Source organism: Choloepus didactylus (assembly GCF_015220235.1).
Source record: "Choloepus didactylus isolate mChoDid1 chromosome 24 unlocalized genomic scaffold, mChoDid1.pri SUPER_24_unloc1, whole genome shotgun sequence".
NCBI lineage: Eukaryota > Metazoa > Chordata > Mammalia > Pilosa > Megalonychidae > Choloepus > Choloepus didactylus.
In genome coordinates, this window is record NW_023637604.1 from 595835 (window position 1) to 610116 (window position 14282).

Sequence of the window (14282 nt, forward strand, 5' to 3'; positions counted from 1 at the left end):
CTCCTGTAAGGACTAAGTTCCATGAAGATAAAGTCCCATACTTAAATATACTTCCCTTGTAGCAATTAAGTTGCCAAAGAAATTAAAATCAAGAATTATCTTCCCCCCAATTTATTTTTCTTTATTTCAGCCAGAGGAGGTGTCACCCAGATGCCTGGATGGAGTCTCATTTCCTTCAGCAGCTGTAAGCTTGACTCTATTTCACTGGGATTATAATTCCTCCAGAACTTCTGGAGTTGGGTTGATCCAACTCCACAGGTCCCTTGGGTCTCACTTTTCCCAAGTTCCAGTCCCACACACAAAAAAATGTAGGGCCCAAGTCAACAACAAAATGACAAACAACCCCAATTAAAAAATCAGTAAAGGACTGGAACAGACATTTCTTCATATATAAATTATACATATATATATATAGCCATATATAAACGATATATAAATGACCAATAAGCACATGAAAAGACGCTGAGCATCATTAGCCATCAGGGAAATGCAACCAAAACCACAATGACAATGGCTCACATTGCATGCTCAGATGGCAGCACCAGCAGGTAAAGGGCAGGACTTCAGGTTGGGTGCTGGCATGGCTGGATACCAGCGTGGGTCAATGGCTAGTACAGCATGGACTGAGAATTATTTTCTTGCATGCTTGTTTTCTTCAAAATGAGTGTTAGCATTGCCTTATTAAGGTCTTTCACAAGGTTTTTGGTGTCATTCACCCTTCATAGAAAGAGAAGGGATTTATATTCAACAATTCTTCAGGGATACAGGTCTTCCAAAATACTGGCTGTTTTCTATCCCAATAAGGAGAATACATTCCCTCCTGAACAGCCAGAGTTGGTTGGTGGAAAGCTATAATGAAATCTAGTGTGTAAGAAGAGGGTGTTTCAACATTCTCAAACAGCCAAGATGAAGATCCTCTAGCTTCCACCAGAGAGTTAACCGAGATGTGGAGATTGCTTTGCAGAGAAGTACCAGAACACACTAGTGAAGAAAAGCTAAAAACCATGATGAAATGTGCTTCTAAATCATCAAAAATTATTTAAAATATTTACGTATTAAGAAAAAAATGAAAAAGCTATGGAAATTGTGGTGGTTTGAAGCTGCATGTACCCCAGAAAAACATATTTTTAAATTTAATCCATTCCTGTGGGTGTGAACCCATTTTAAGTATGACCTTTCTATGAGAATAGTACAGTTAAGGTGTGACCCACCTCAATAAGGATGGGTCTTAATACTATGGCTAGCAATCTTATAGGCAGAATGAAATTCAGATATATATAAAGTCACAGGAAGCAAGAGGTTCCTAAGCTGAACCTGGAAAAGAAAGGAGAGACCAGAAGACACTGTTATGTGCCTTGCCATGTGAAAGAGGAGCCAAGGATTGCTGGCAGCCAGCCCCAGAATGCCACAGTCTTTGGGAGAAAGCATTGTCTTGATGATGCCTTGATCTGGACTTCCTTTTAGCCTCAAAACCATAAGTGCATAAATTTCCACTGTTTAAGCCAACCCATTGTATGGTATTTTCTTGTAGACAGCATATAGATGGGTCCTGTTTTTTAATCCCTTCTGCCAGTCTGTGTCTTTTTATTGGGGAGTTTAATCCATTTACATTTAGTGTTATTACTGTAAGGGCAGTACTTTCTACTACCATTTTTTTTTTTGGAATTTATATGTCATATCTTATTTTTTCCTCTCCTTTTACCTTTCCTGATAATCTTCATTTATGTACTCTTCTCCAACTCTCTCTTTCCTGTCTTTTCCTATCAGCCTGTAGCACTCCCTTTAGTATTTCTTGTAGTGTCAGTCTCTTATTCACAAACTCTCTCACTGTCTGTTTGTCTGAAAATGTTTTAATCTCTCCCTCATTTTTGAAGGAAAGTTTTGCTGGATATAGAATTATTGGTTGGCAATTTTTCTCTTTCAGTATCTTAAATATATCATGCCACTGTCTTCTTGCCTCCATGGATTCTGCAGAGAAATCTGTACATAGTCTTATTGACCTTCCCTTGTATGTGATGGATTGCTTTTCTCTTGCTGCTTTCAGAATCCTCTCTTTGTCTTTGACATTGGACAATCTGACCAGTAAGTGTCTTGGAGTAGGTCTATCGGGAACTATTCTATTCGGGGTATGTTGTACTTCTTGAATCTCTAATTTTCTGTCTTTTATAAGAGTTGGGAAATTTTCAGTGAATATGTCTTCTATTACTCTTTCTGCCCCCTTTCTCCTCTCTTCTCCTTCTGGGATACCCATAACACGTATATTTGTGCATTTCATGTTGTCACTCAGCTCCCTAAGACGCTGCTCATATTTTTCCATTTTTTTCACCATCTGTTCTTTTGTGTGTATGAATTCGAATGACCTGTCTTCCAGTTCACTGATCCTTTCTTCTGCCTGTTCAAATCTACTGTTGTGTCCCTCCATTGTGTTTTTCATCTCCTCCACTGTGGCCTTCATTCCCATGAGTTCTGCCATTTGTTTTTTTAAGTTTATGAATTCTTCTTTATGGTCAGCCAGTGTCTTCTTTATATCCTTCAGCTCTTTTGCTATATCTTCCTTCATTTCATCAAATTTATTTAGCATTAGTTGCCTCCACTCCTGTGTCTCAGCTGAGCTATTAGTTTGTTCCTTTGGCTGGTCCATGTTTTCATGTTTCCTGGTATGGCTTGTTATCTTAAGTTGTCTAGGCATCTGATTTTCTTGATTAGTTTATTTTGGAGCTTGTTTTCTGTCTTTTACCTACTGGTTTTCTTGTTGGTTGGCTTTGTTCTCTGGCCTCTGCTATTCAGTTCAACTTATTCTAGACTTCTAACTTAGGTTCTATTTAGTTGATCAGAATTTTTCCCCTCTTGTTTTTTCTGTTTCTTGCTCTGCCTCTATGTAACCTTTTTGTGAGTGGGTCTCCTCAGATATGGTTGACCCTAGTCAGATTTTCCCAGTCTAGTGAGGCCCAGGTCTCATTGGGAGGGTATGGAGTTTTCCTGAGAATGAGACCCTCCTATGAGGCCTTTAGAATTGGTGCTTTTCCTCTCCTGTCCAGCAGGTGGCGATGGCCAGCCCGCAGCTCCCCTACCAGTGTAAGGAGGTATGGAGACTTTAGTTCTCCTGGTGACTCTGATCCTGTCAGGGGCGTGGCTGACTGAAGCCAGAATCTGAATTCCAGCCCCTGGGGTCTGAATTCCCAGAAGGAGGACTGCCAGTTGAGCTGGACCTCCCTGCACTCTCCCAATCCTCAGAACTCCAGTTGTCTCTCAGGGGCACTATTCCCTTCTCCTTTCTCCTCTTTGGGGCCTCTCCAGGTAGATTCCTTGGTCAGCCTGAGTTGCCAATTAAAGACAGGGGTGGAGGCCTTGCGTAGTGAATACAGAATACAAAGACACTGTGGGCACTCTGTCTCCCCCCTAGCCCAGCCTAGTCCCTCAACCTGGGCTTTCCGATAGAAAATAACCACATATATTACTTTTAGATTAAAAAAAAAAAAAAAGTAGAAAAGAAATCAAGAAAAAGAAAAAAGGAAAGGAAAAAAAAAAAAAAGAATCTCTTTTAAAAGTCTTTCCCCAGCCTGGAAGTTTTGTCAGTGTCAGAATAGAGCATTTAAAGATATGTTTTGGGCTATTGTCTGATAATTACTCTCCAATGGCTTCAGTTCCACCCCTGCTGGGGGCTATTGAAATGCAAAAAGATAAGGGATCAGTGCGGTCGCGGTTACTGCTTCTGGGGGGAGTGGCGGCCGGTAGCTGAGCCTTCAACTCTCGGGGCTGCTTAAGGGGTACCGGTGGCGGGGGCTCTTTCCCGGAGGCGAGGGCGAGGCGGAGGACTTGGCCAGGTCCTCGGCGGGAGGCGTACAAGGTGTGGAGGGCGGCGATAAGGACAAGACACTCTTCATCCAGTAGGAGTATGCGCCAAAGAGGCTTTATTCAGGGGTGATCACAGGTTATATAGGCTGGTAAGAAGGGCAGGGCTGGAAAGGAGGTGAAGTAGCCTTAAATGGCAATACTGAAGGGAGAGGGGCTAGGATTGGTTCTGAGAGGACGCAGGAGCCGTTGCAGCGGGCGGGAGTTGTTCCGGCCACGATGCATGCGCGCTGGTGGTGGCAGGAGTTGCCTTGGCACAGGGGAGTGTGCGGGCAAGATAAGGAAATGGGGTAAGGGCGGTTGGGAGAAAGGCGGTTCCCTCCGGCAAGCCTTCCCTGCCAGTGGCATTTTGGGTGAGGAAAAGGGAGCTGCCTTGACCTCGCTTCCCAGGCTCGGGGGGGCTGCAGAGGGCACTAAACGCCCGTACCCACTACCCTCCCCAGGGGGTGATATCAGGTCCCCTGGCCCAGGCCTGGTAAGTCGAGGTACAAGCTCAGTCACCCGCAGATCAGTGAGAAGCCAGAAGGGACAAAATGTAGGGGAAAAAAAAATGGCTTTTTTGGAGTCTGGGAATGGGTGCGCGCTTTTACGTGCCCCAACTTCTCAGAGCCCAGCCCTTCTTTAGCACCCCAGCTCCCAAAGTTAGTTAATTAATTTGTTAATTAATTCTGCAGTTGAGGCTGGGTTGAGCCTCCCTTGTTGCCCTCAGCAGATTGCTGTTTTTTGGTCCCCCCCCCCCTTTCAGGGAGCCGACAGCAAGACAGTCTGTGAGGTCTGGGTGGGGAGGGGCGCCAGACCCTCAGTCCAGGGAACTTACAATGTTCGCTGCGATCTCAGCTTTTCCTCCAATTCTAAACTTGTTTCCAATGTGTGACCCCGAAAACACTGTTTCATATAGTTCTTGGGTAATTGCCAGCTTGTGTGCCAGTTTCAATGTATTATGTCCCCCAAAATGCCATTATCTTTGATGCAGTCTTCTGTGGGCAGGAAACTATAGGTGTTGATCGGGTTGGAGACTATTGATTGGATGTTTCCATGGAGATGTGATCACTCAAACAACGGTAAGTATGCATGAGTCCAAATTCTGTAGAGCAGTCAGTAAACTGTCAACTCCAAGGAAGATGTCCAATGAACTCATCAGGAAATGAACCAGCAACTTTGATGAACTCCTCAGGAAATGAACTGGGATCTTCGATGAATGCCTCAGGAAACGAACCGACAACTTTGATGAACTCCTCAGGAAATGCTTCACTGGGCAGCTGAATAAGAAGTCGTATGGTATTTTCTTGAGCATCCTAGAAAACTAAAACAGAAATTAAAAAGGAAATGAAAGCAGCAGTAAATGAAGAAAAAAAAAAGAACAAGCTACTAGAAAGCACTGAGGAAGAGAAACAGCAAAACTTTGTATTTCTAGACTTATGGATAGGAATATGGACATTGCAATGAGCTGGAAGGGTACACAGGCCATGCAGTTTGTATAACCTTTAGTTTTTGACATGGCTTATGATAATTATATGAAACTGAAAGAACTTCAGAATACTCTTTCTCAAATTTTAGAAGTGAAGGATGGAACAGAAGAAATGTTGATCCTTTCCGTATTTATTTCTGCAATCTTAAAACAGATAGAGCTTACTATAGAGAGTTAAAAGTTATGGAGAGACATGAGACAAATTGCTTTCTTAATGGAATTTTACTGAATTCACACAGCATAAAAACCATCAGAAGTTCACAATCACTGGCTCACAGTATCATAACATGGAATTCACACAGCATAAAAACCATCAGAAGTATACAATCACTGGCTCACAGTATCATAACATGGTTGTGCATATAGCCCCATGATCATATTTAGAATATTTTCTTTACTCCAGAAAAGAAATAAAAAGAAAAAAGAAAATCCTAATCCCCCCATACTCCTTATCCCCACAGTTTATTGACCCACAGTGTTGGTGTGATACATTTGTTACTGTTGATGAACAAGTATTAAAAAATTATTGTTAACTATAGTCCATAGTTTGCAATAGATACATTTTTCCATATATCCCTCTATTATTAGCTCCTTATAACCTCATACACCTGCTCTAGTTCATGAAAGAACCTTTTAATATTTGTACAGTTAATTACGGACATTGTCCACCACAAGATTCACTGTATTATACATTCCCATGTTTTGACCTTAAACTTTCCTTCTGGTGACATATATGACTCTAAACTTCCTCTTTCTACCACACTCACACACCATTCAGCACTGTTAATTATACTCACAGTAACGTGCTACCATCACCTCTGTCCATTTCCAAATGTTTTAGTTCACCCTAGTTTAATGTTCTGCACATATTAAGCAACTGCTCCCCATTGTTTAGCCTCAATCTATATCCTGGTAACTTATATTCTATATTTTATGTCTATGAATTTACATATTATAATTAGTTCATATTAGTGAGATCATAAAATATTTGTTCTTTTGTGTCTGACATTTCACTTAACATAATGTCCTCAAGGTTCATCCATGTTGTTGCATGCTTCAGGACTTCATTCGTTCTTACTGTTAAATAATATTCCGTCATATGTTTATAACAGTTTGTTTACCCATTCATCTTTTAATGGACACTTGGGTTGTTTCCGTTTTATGGCAATTGTGAATGCCGCTTTCAACACTGGTGTGAAAATGTCTGTTCACGTCTCTACTTTCAGATCTTGTGAGCATATCCCGAGTAATGCGATTACCAGGTCATAGGCAACTCTATACTTAGCTTCCTGAGGAACCACCAAACTGTCCTCCACAGTGGCTGTACCATTTTACATTCCCACCAGCAGTGAATAATTGTTCTAATTTCTCTACATCCTCTCCAACACTTGTGGTTGCCTGTATGCCTAATCGCCATTCTAGTAGGTGTGAGATGATATCTCATTGTGGTTTTGATTTAAATTTCCCTAATAACTAGTAAAGCTGAGTATCTTTTGATGTGCCACTTAGCAATCTGTATTCCCTCTGTGGAGAAATGTCTATTCATGTCCTTTGCCCGTTTTTAAATTGAGTTGCTTGTCTTTTTATTGTTGAGATGTAGGATTTCTTTATATATACTAGATATCAAACCCTTATCAGATATGTGGTTTCACAATAATATCTCCTATTGAGAAGGTTGCTTTTTCATCCTTTTGACAAAGTCCTTTGAAGCATTGAAGTATTCAATTTTGAGGAGTTCCCATTTATCTATTTTTCCTTTCATTGCTTGTGCTTTGGGTGTAAAGTGTAAGAACCGACGGCCTATCACTAGATCTTGAAGATGTTTCCCTACATTTTCTTCTAGGAGGTTTTTTAAATGCAATTTTACTGAGATATATTTACATACCATATAATCACCCAAAGTGTACAATCAATTATTCACAGTATCATCACATAGTGTATTAATCACCACAATCTTTTATTACAGCAAAAAAATAAGAGTAAGAATAAAAATAAAAATAAAAGTAAAAAAGAACAGCCGAAACATCTCATATCCCCCCATTATTCATTTACATTTTGTCCCCTTTTTTCCTACTCACTGGTCCATATGCAGGATAAAGGGAGTGTGAGCCACCAGGTTTTCGCAATCACACAGTCAAACTGTATAAGCTATATAGTTATATGATGCAAGTATCAAGGATATTAGATTGTTTCTACAGTTTCAGGTATTTCCTTTTAGCTATTCTAGTACACTAAAAACTAAAAAGGGATATCTATATAATGCATAAGAATAACCTACAAAATGACCTCTGGACTCCATTTGAGATCTCTCAGCCACTGAAAGTTCATTTTGTTTCATTCATCTTCCCCCTTTTGGTCAGGGAAGCTTTCTCAATCCCATGATGCCAGCTGCAGGCTCACCCCTGGAACTCATGCCCCACATTGTCAGGAAGAGTTATATCCCTGGGAGTCATGTCCTATGTGTGTGTGTGGGGGGGAGGGCAGTGAGTTTATCTGCCAGGTGGGCTTACAGAGAAACACCACATCTGAGCAATGAAAGAGATTCTCTGGGGGTGACTCCTGGGGACCATTATAAGTAGGCTTAGCCTCTCCTTTGCAGTAACAAGCTTCATAAGGGCAAGCCCCAAGGTCGAGGACTTGGCCTACTACAACGGTATTCCCCAACGCTGTTGCAAATATATTAGGAGTTCCCCAGGTGGGGAAGTTTAATGTTTCCACATTTTTTCCCAGGCCTTCAAGGGAGCTTTACAAATACTTTTTATTCTCTGCCCAAATTACTCTGGGATGTATCAGGATTTCACAGTACTCCATACAAACCAACCAGATCTCACCCCCAATTAAAGTTTCCATGTAACTATGGTGTTTGAAAAAGCTGACCATACAAGTTAAATTATATAGTATGCTACAGAAAGTATAGATTTTGCACCAAATAAACATCTCTTCCATTGTTCTCACACAAGTTGAGGTTTTAAAACAGAGTCAATATCATCCTTTTCCCTTTAGTCTGGCTTACCTTAGTTCTAATCAAGTCCATTTGTTCACATCTCTAATAAAAGCCTGATCTCTTTTTAAGCATTTTTAATATCTGCTGTATGGGGTAATGCTGAAATTCATAGCTGCTGAACTCTGGCTCTGAGTCTCAGGTGCCACACAGATACCTGAAGTTACAGAGACTAACCAGGTTTTACACACACATCTCAGCATCTCAGAATTCAGGGATAACCATTACAACTCATGAATAGATGTAACTCTGACTGCTTTAGGAGCCCACAATCTAGGAATCTTTACCATAAGCCTTCTCCTGATAACCCATGCTCTCAGAGTCAATCCCTAGGGTTTGCACATTATAGTTAGTCCGTATTAGTGAGGTGTTATAATGTTTGTCTTTTCAATTCTGGCTTATTCACTCAACATACTGTCTTCAAGGTCCATTCACCTAGGTGCATACCTCACAACTTCATTTCTTCTTGCCACTGCTCAGCATTCCATTGTGTGTATACACCACAGTTCACCATTCCATTTATCAGTCAATGTACCCTTAGGCCCCCTCCATCCATTGTGAATTGTGAATATGGCTACCATAAACACTAGTGTGCAATGTCCAGTCATGTCCCTGCTCTCAGTTCTTCCAAGTATACACCCAACAATGGGGTTGTAGGACCATATGCCAACCCCGTAGTTAGCTTCCTGTGGAACCACCACACTGCCCTCCATTTGGGCTGTGCCATTCTGCTTGCCTACCAACAGGGAATAGGCACATCCCCTCTCCACACTTTCTCCAGCACCTCCGTCCCTCTGTTTATTTTGAACAGTTTTATTCACACACCATAGAATCCACCCTAAGTAAACAATGATTCCCAGTATAATCACATAATTATGCATTCACCACCACAATCTATATGAGGACATTTCCATCTCTTCCCAAAGAAAAAGGAAAAGGAGAAAAAAATGAAGAAAAAAATACAAAAAATAGAAGAAAATTAAAAATAAAAATACAGTGAAAAGGTCAGACAACATCACCACCACCAAGCATCCCATATCACTCCCTTATATACCTCTTTCTCAGACATTTATCTTTGTTATATTGCCTTTGCCACAATTAATGGAAGTATCTTTCAATGTTACCATTAACTATAGACTCTATTTTGCATTGATTGTATTTTCCCCCTATATCTTCCAATTCTCAACATCTTGCAATGTTGACATTCATTTGCTCTCCCTCATTTAAAAATATCCTTATGTTTGTACATTGAATCACCATCACTGACCACTGTTCTGGTTTGCTAATGCTAACATTTTGTAAAACACCAGAAATTGATTGGTCTTTATAAAGGGAGTTTATTTGGTTACAAAGTTATAGTCTTAAGGCCATAATGGTGTCCAAGCTAAGTCCTCAACAATAGGGTACCTTCACTGAAGGATGGCCAGTGGTGTCCCGAAAACCTCTGTTAGCTGGGAAGCCACGTGGCTGGCATCTGCTTGCCCCCAGTTTGTGTTTCAAAATGGCATTCACCAAAATATCAGCTTCCAATGGCCATCTTCAAAATGTTTGTCTCAGCTGCAGCTCTCAGTTCCTTCTGTTTGTCAACTGTTTCATATGGCTCCAGTGATTTAATTCAGACCCATACTGAATGGGTGGGGTAATGCCTCCATGGAAATTATCCAATCAAAATCTCTCCCACAGTTGATTGAGTCACATCTCCATGGACATAATCAAAGGATTCTAACCTATTAACACTAACACATCTGCCCCCACAAGATTGCATCAAAGAACATGGTGTTTTGGGGGACTTAATACATCAAAACTGGAAAAACCACTCTAAGTTTCACTAAGTTATACAATCCCAGTCTTTATCTTCTATCTTTTCTTTTGGTGTCATACATGTTCCTAGCCTTCCTATTTCAATTGTACTCAAACTCATCTTTGTTCAGAGTGCTTACAATATTGTGCTACCATCACACAATATTGTACTGTCCATTTCTGGATCCATACAATAAATCCTGTTGAACCTTCTGTACTCCCTCAGCATCAAATGCCCAATTTGTAACCTCTTTCTATCATCTGATATACTGTGTTCTCAACTTTAACTCTCAAATTTCACTTATCAAAGTTAGTTCACATTAGTGAGCCCACAGAGTATCTACCCTTTTGTTTCTGTCTAATTTCAACTCAACATAATGTCTACTGTATACCATTTTGCCTTTTGTATTTTATTTCTATCTTACTTTATTTTTATTTTTCCCTCTTCCTCAATTTTTACCCTTTCTGATAGTCTGCATTTCTACACTCTTCTCCAAACCCCTGTCTCCTGTCTTTTCTGTCTTTTCCTATCTGCTTGTAGTGCTCCCTTTAGTATTTCTTGTAGAGCAGGTATCTTGTTCACAAACTCTCTCAGTGTCCACTTGTCTGAAAATATTTAAAAATCTCCCGCATTTTTGAAGGACAGTTTTGCTGGATATAAAATCCTTGGTTGGCAGATTTTCTCTTTCAGTATTTTAAATATATCATACCATTGCCTTCTCACCTCCATGGCCTCTACTGAGAAGTCCACACATATTCTTATTGAGCTTCCTTTGTATGTGATGGATCACTTTTCTCTTGCTGCTTTCAGAATTTCTCTTTGTCTTTGACATTTGATAATCTGATTATTAAGTGTCTTGTAGTCCATCTACTTGGATCTATTCTGTTTGGGGTATGCTGTGCTTCTCAGATCTGTAATTTTATGTCTTTCATAAGAGATGGGAGATTTTCAGTGTTTATTTTCTCCATTATTCTTTCTGTCCCCTCTCACTTCTCTTCTTCTGGGACACCCATGACATGTATATTCATGCACTTCATGTTGCCATTCAGCTCACTGAAACCCTGCTCATATATTTCCATTCTTTTCCCTATCTGTTCTTTTGTGAATTTCAGATGCTTTGTCCTCCAGTTCATTAATCCTTTCTTCTGCCTCTTCAAATCTGCTGTTGTATGTCTCCATTGTGTTTTTAATCTCTTCTATTGTGCCTTTCATTCCCATAAATTCTGCTGATTGTTTTTTCAAACTGTTGAGTTCTTTCTTATGTTTGCTCAATGACTTCATATCCGTCATCTCTTTTGCCATATCTTTCCTCAACTCATTGATTTCATTTTTGAATTGATTTAGGAGATTTGTTTGATTAGTAATTAGTTGTTTCAATTCCTGTATCTCAGTTGAAGTGTAAGTTTGTTCCTTTGACTGGGCCATATCTTTGTTTTCCCCTGTGTAATTTGTAATTTTTTGTCTAGGCATCTGCTTTCCTTGATTACCCCAATCAGATTTTCTAATACCAGATGGGCACAGGTCTTAAGAGGAGGCTGTATTCAGTGTTAGGTTTCCCTGAGGATGAGACCTAGCAAGTTATCAGACTTTCCTGTGAGGCCTCCAGACTTTGTGCTTTTCCTATCCTGCCCATCAGGTGGTGCTTGTTAGTTCTCAGCTCCCCACTGGTGTAAATAAGTGCAGTGTGTTCAATTCCCAGTGGACCTTGTCCTGGCCAGGGGCTGAGGGTGTCAGAAGCCAAGCTTAGGTTGTTTCTGTTTTTGTTTTCCACCAGGCCCTGGGGTCTGAGTTCTCTGAGGGAGGGCTGTCACATGAACTGGGCCCCACCCCCCTCTTTTCTTAGGGAAAATAAGCCCTTTAGGGAATTGTCTCCTACATTTGAGTTTTTCCTTTGACCATCTTAATTCCACCTTTGTCTGGGTCAGTGCTGACAATTGAAAATACCCGAAGCTTTCTCTAATGAGCTACTTAGAATGACAGAAAAAAAAAAAAAGGAAAAAAGCAAGAAGTCCCCTTTTCAGAGCCAGTCCCCAGCCCTCCAGTTCACCAGGCAAGAACCAGAATTGTTACCTGGTCTAAATCTCACCTTACACCAAATGATACATATTTTTTTATGTATGAAAAACACTGGAAGTTGGGAAGAGGTTCCTAAGTTTGTTTCCAGGGGTAAACCTACTGGTTGTTTGAATATTTTCAGCATTCTCAAGAATTTGCAAATAGATTAAAGAAGTTAAAAGCTTTTAATTCATTTTCAAATGTTCATGGGGCACAGCCATTTTCCAGTATTCTGATCTCAGCATTCTCCAAAACCCACTTTCTTAATTCAATTATGTATTTTTTTCCCCATCAGCCCTGTCTCTTCTCTGCCAGGATAAACCTCTAGTTTCCTTTCCTTCTTCCTTCACATTTATCTGTGCTCATAACCTGTATTCAGTAGTCTAAATTTGTTAATTAAAATTGTAATTGGAGCTTGGTTGAGCTACATTCCCTTGCTCCCAGTAGGGACTGCTTCTTTTTCCCATAGCAAGGTTTTGCAACTCAGCCTGCCATGCCGCTGGGGGAGGGGCACCCACTCCACACTTTGGGGAGCTTTACTTACAGTTCTATGCTGCAATCCCAGCCATTCCACCCATTCCAGACTGATGTAGTATGTTGTCTGGTCATGGATTTCCCCTCACTGGTTGTTCCAGACTATTTTCTTGTTGTTCCTGGCTATTTACTAGCTGCTCTAGGGAACTAAGTCTCTAGGAGTTTTATGGTGTTGGTTCTTATATTTTGGTCTTTGATCCATTTTGAGTTAGTTTTTGAACAGGGTGTGAGAAAAGGGTACTCCTTTATTCTTTTTGGTTAGGGATATCTGGTTCTCCCAGCACCATTTATTGAAGAGACTTTGTGTCCCAGATGGGTGGGCTTGGGTGCCTTATCAAAAATCCATTGACCTTAGGTCTGAGGGTCTATTTCTGAACTCTCAATTCAATTCCATTGATAAATATGTCTATCTTTATGCCACTACCATGCTGTTTCAACCACTGTGGCTTTATAATAAGCTTTAAAGTCAGGAAATGTGATACCTCACACTTCCTTCTTCTTTTACAATATAATTTTGCCTATTTGAGGCTCATTACTCTTCAAAATAAAATTGATAATTAGCTTTTCTATTTCTGCAAAGTATTCAGTTGGAATTTTGATTGGTATTGCATTGAATTTGTAGATCAATTTGGGTAGACTTGACACCTTAATGACATTTAGTTTTCCAATCCATGAACACAGAAAGTCTTTCTGTTTATTCAGGTCTTTGATTTCTTTTAGCAATGTTTTATAGTTTTCTGTGTACAAGGGACAAATTTCTTTTAAAAGCAACAGAGAAGTCTTATCTGTATTTATTTTGAAGGGACAATATTATCTACTTAACTACAGATTCTCTCAATGTTATGACCACTTTTAAGAATGACAAGTTTTATTTAATTGGGTCCTTTGTTGATAAGAACATACAGTCAGGCATATCTCTAGCCAATAAAAACGGCTGAAGCTGGCAACAAAATGCCTTCCATTAGACAAATATTTACAATGGGAAACCAATGCCAAAAATCTCACCTTAGACCAAATGATGCATATTTTGTTATGTCTGAAAAACACTGGAAGTTGGGAAGAGGCTCCTAAGTTTGTTTCCAGGGGTAAGCCTACTAGTTATTTGACTATTTCTCACCATTCTCAATGGTTTGCAAATAGATTAAAGAAGTTAAAAGCTTTTAATTCATTTCCAAAAGTTTCTCTAAATGTATGCCCAAAGAAAAAGTGGCTTGAATGAAAGTGTTTATAGGTTTAAAAAGTAAATGGATTGGAAATACAGTCCCATTAATGTCTTTCCTGGGTGGAATTCACTTGCTCTATTTTATGAGTAGTTTTTCAAACTAACTGCAGTGTTGTGTCTTTTCCCAATTTATTAAATATCTGCAAAATGTTGGAAATATATTTTATTTACTGTAAAAGACAATCTGAGAAAATAAAAAGAATTTTCCAGGTTGGCTGAGCAGAATAATCTTTAAATGATACCAGTAAAGCAATTATAATATTCAAAAAGCCCCACAATGACATACCACCTGTGCCTGTTTGATGTATTATGTCCCCCAAAATGCCATTATCTTTGATGCAATCTTGTG

General features: G+C 39.8%; 1 pseudogene; it reads left to right on the top strand.

Annotated features, from left to right (window-relative positions):
- Positions 1-642: 642 nt before the first annotated feature.
- Positions 643-13930, top strand: LOC119525137 (annotated as a pseudogene).
- The last annotated feature ends 352 nt before the right edge of the window (positions 13931-14282 follow it).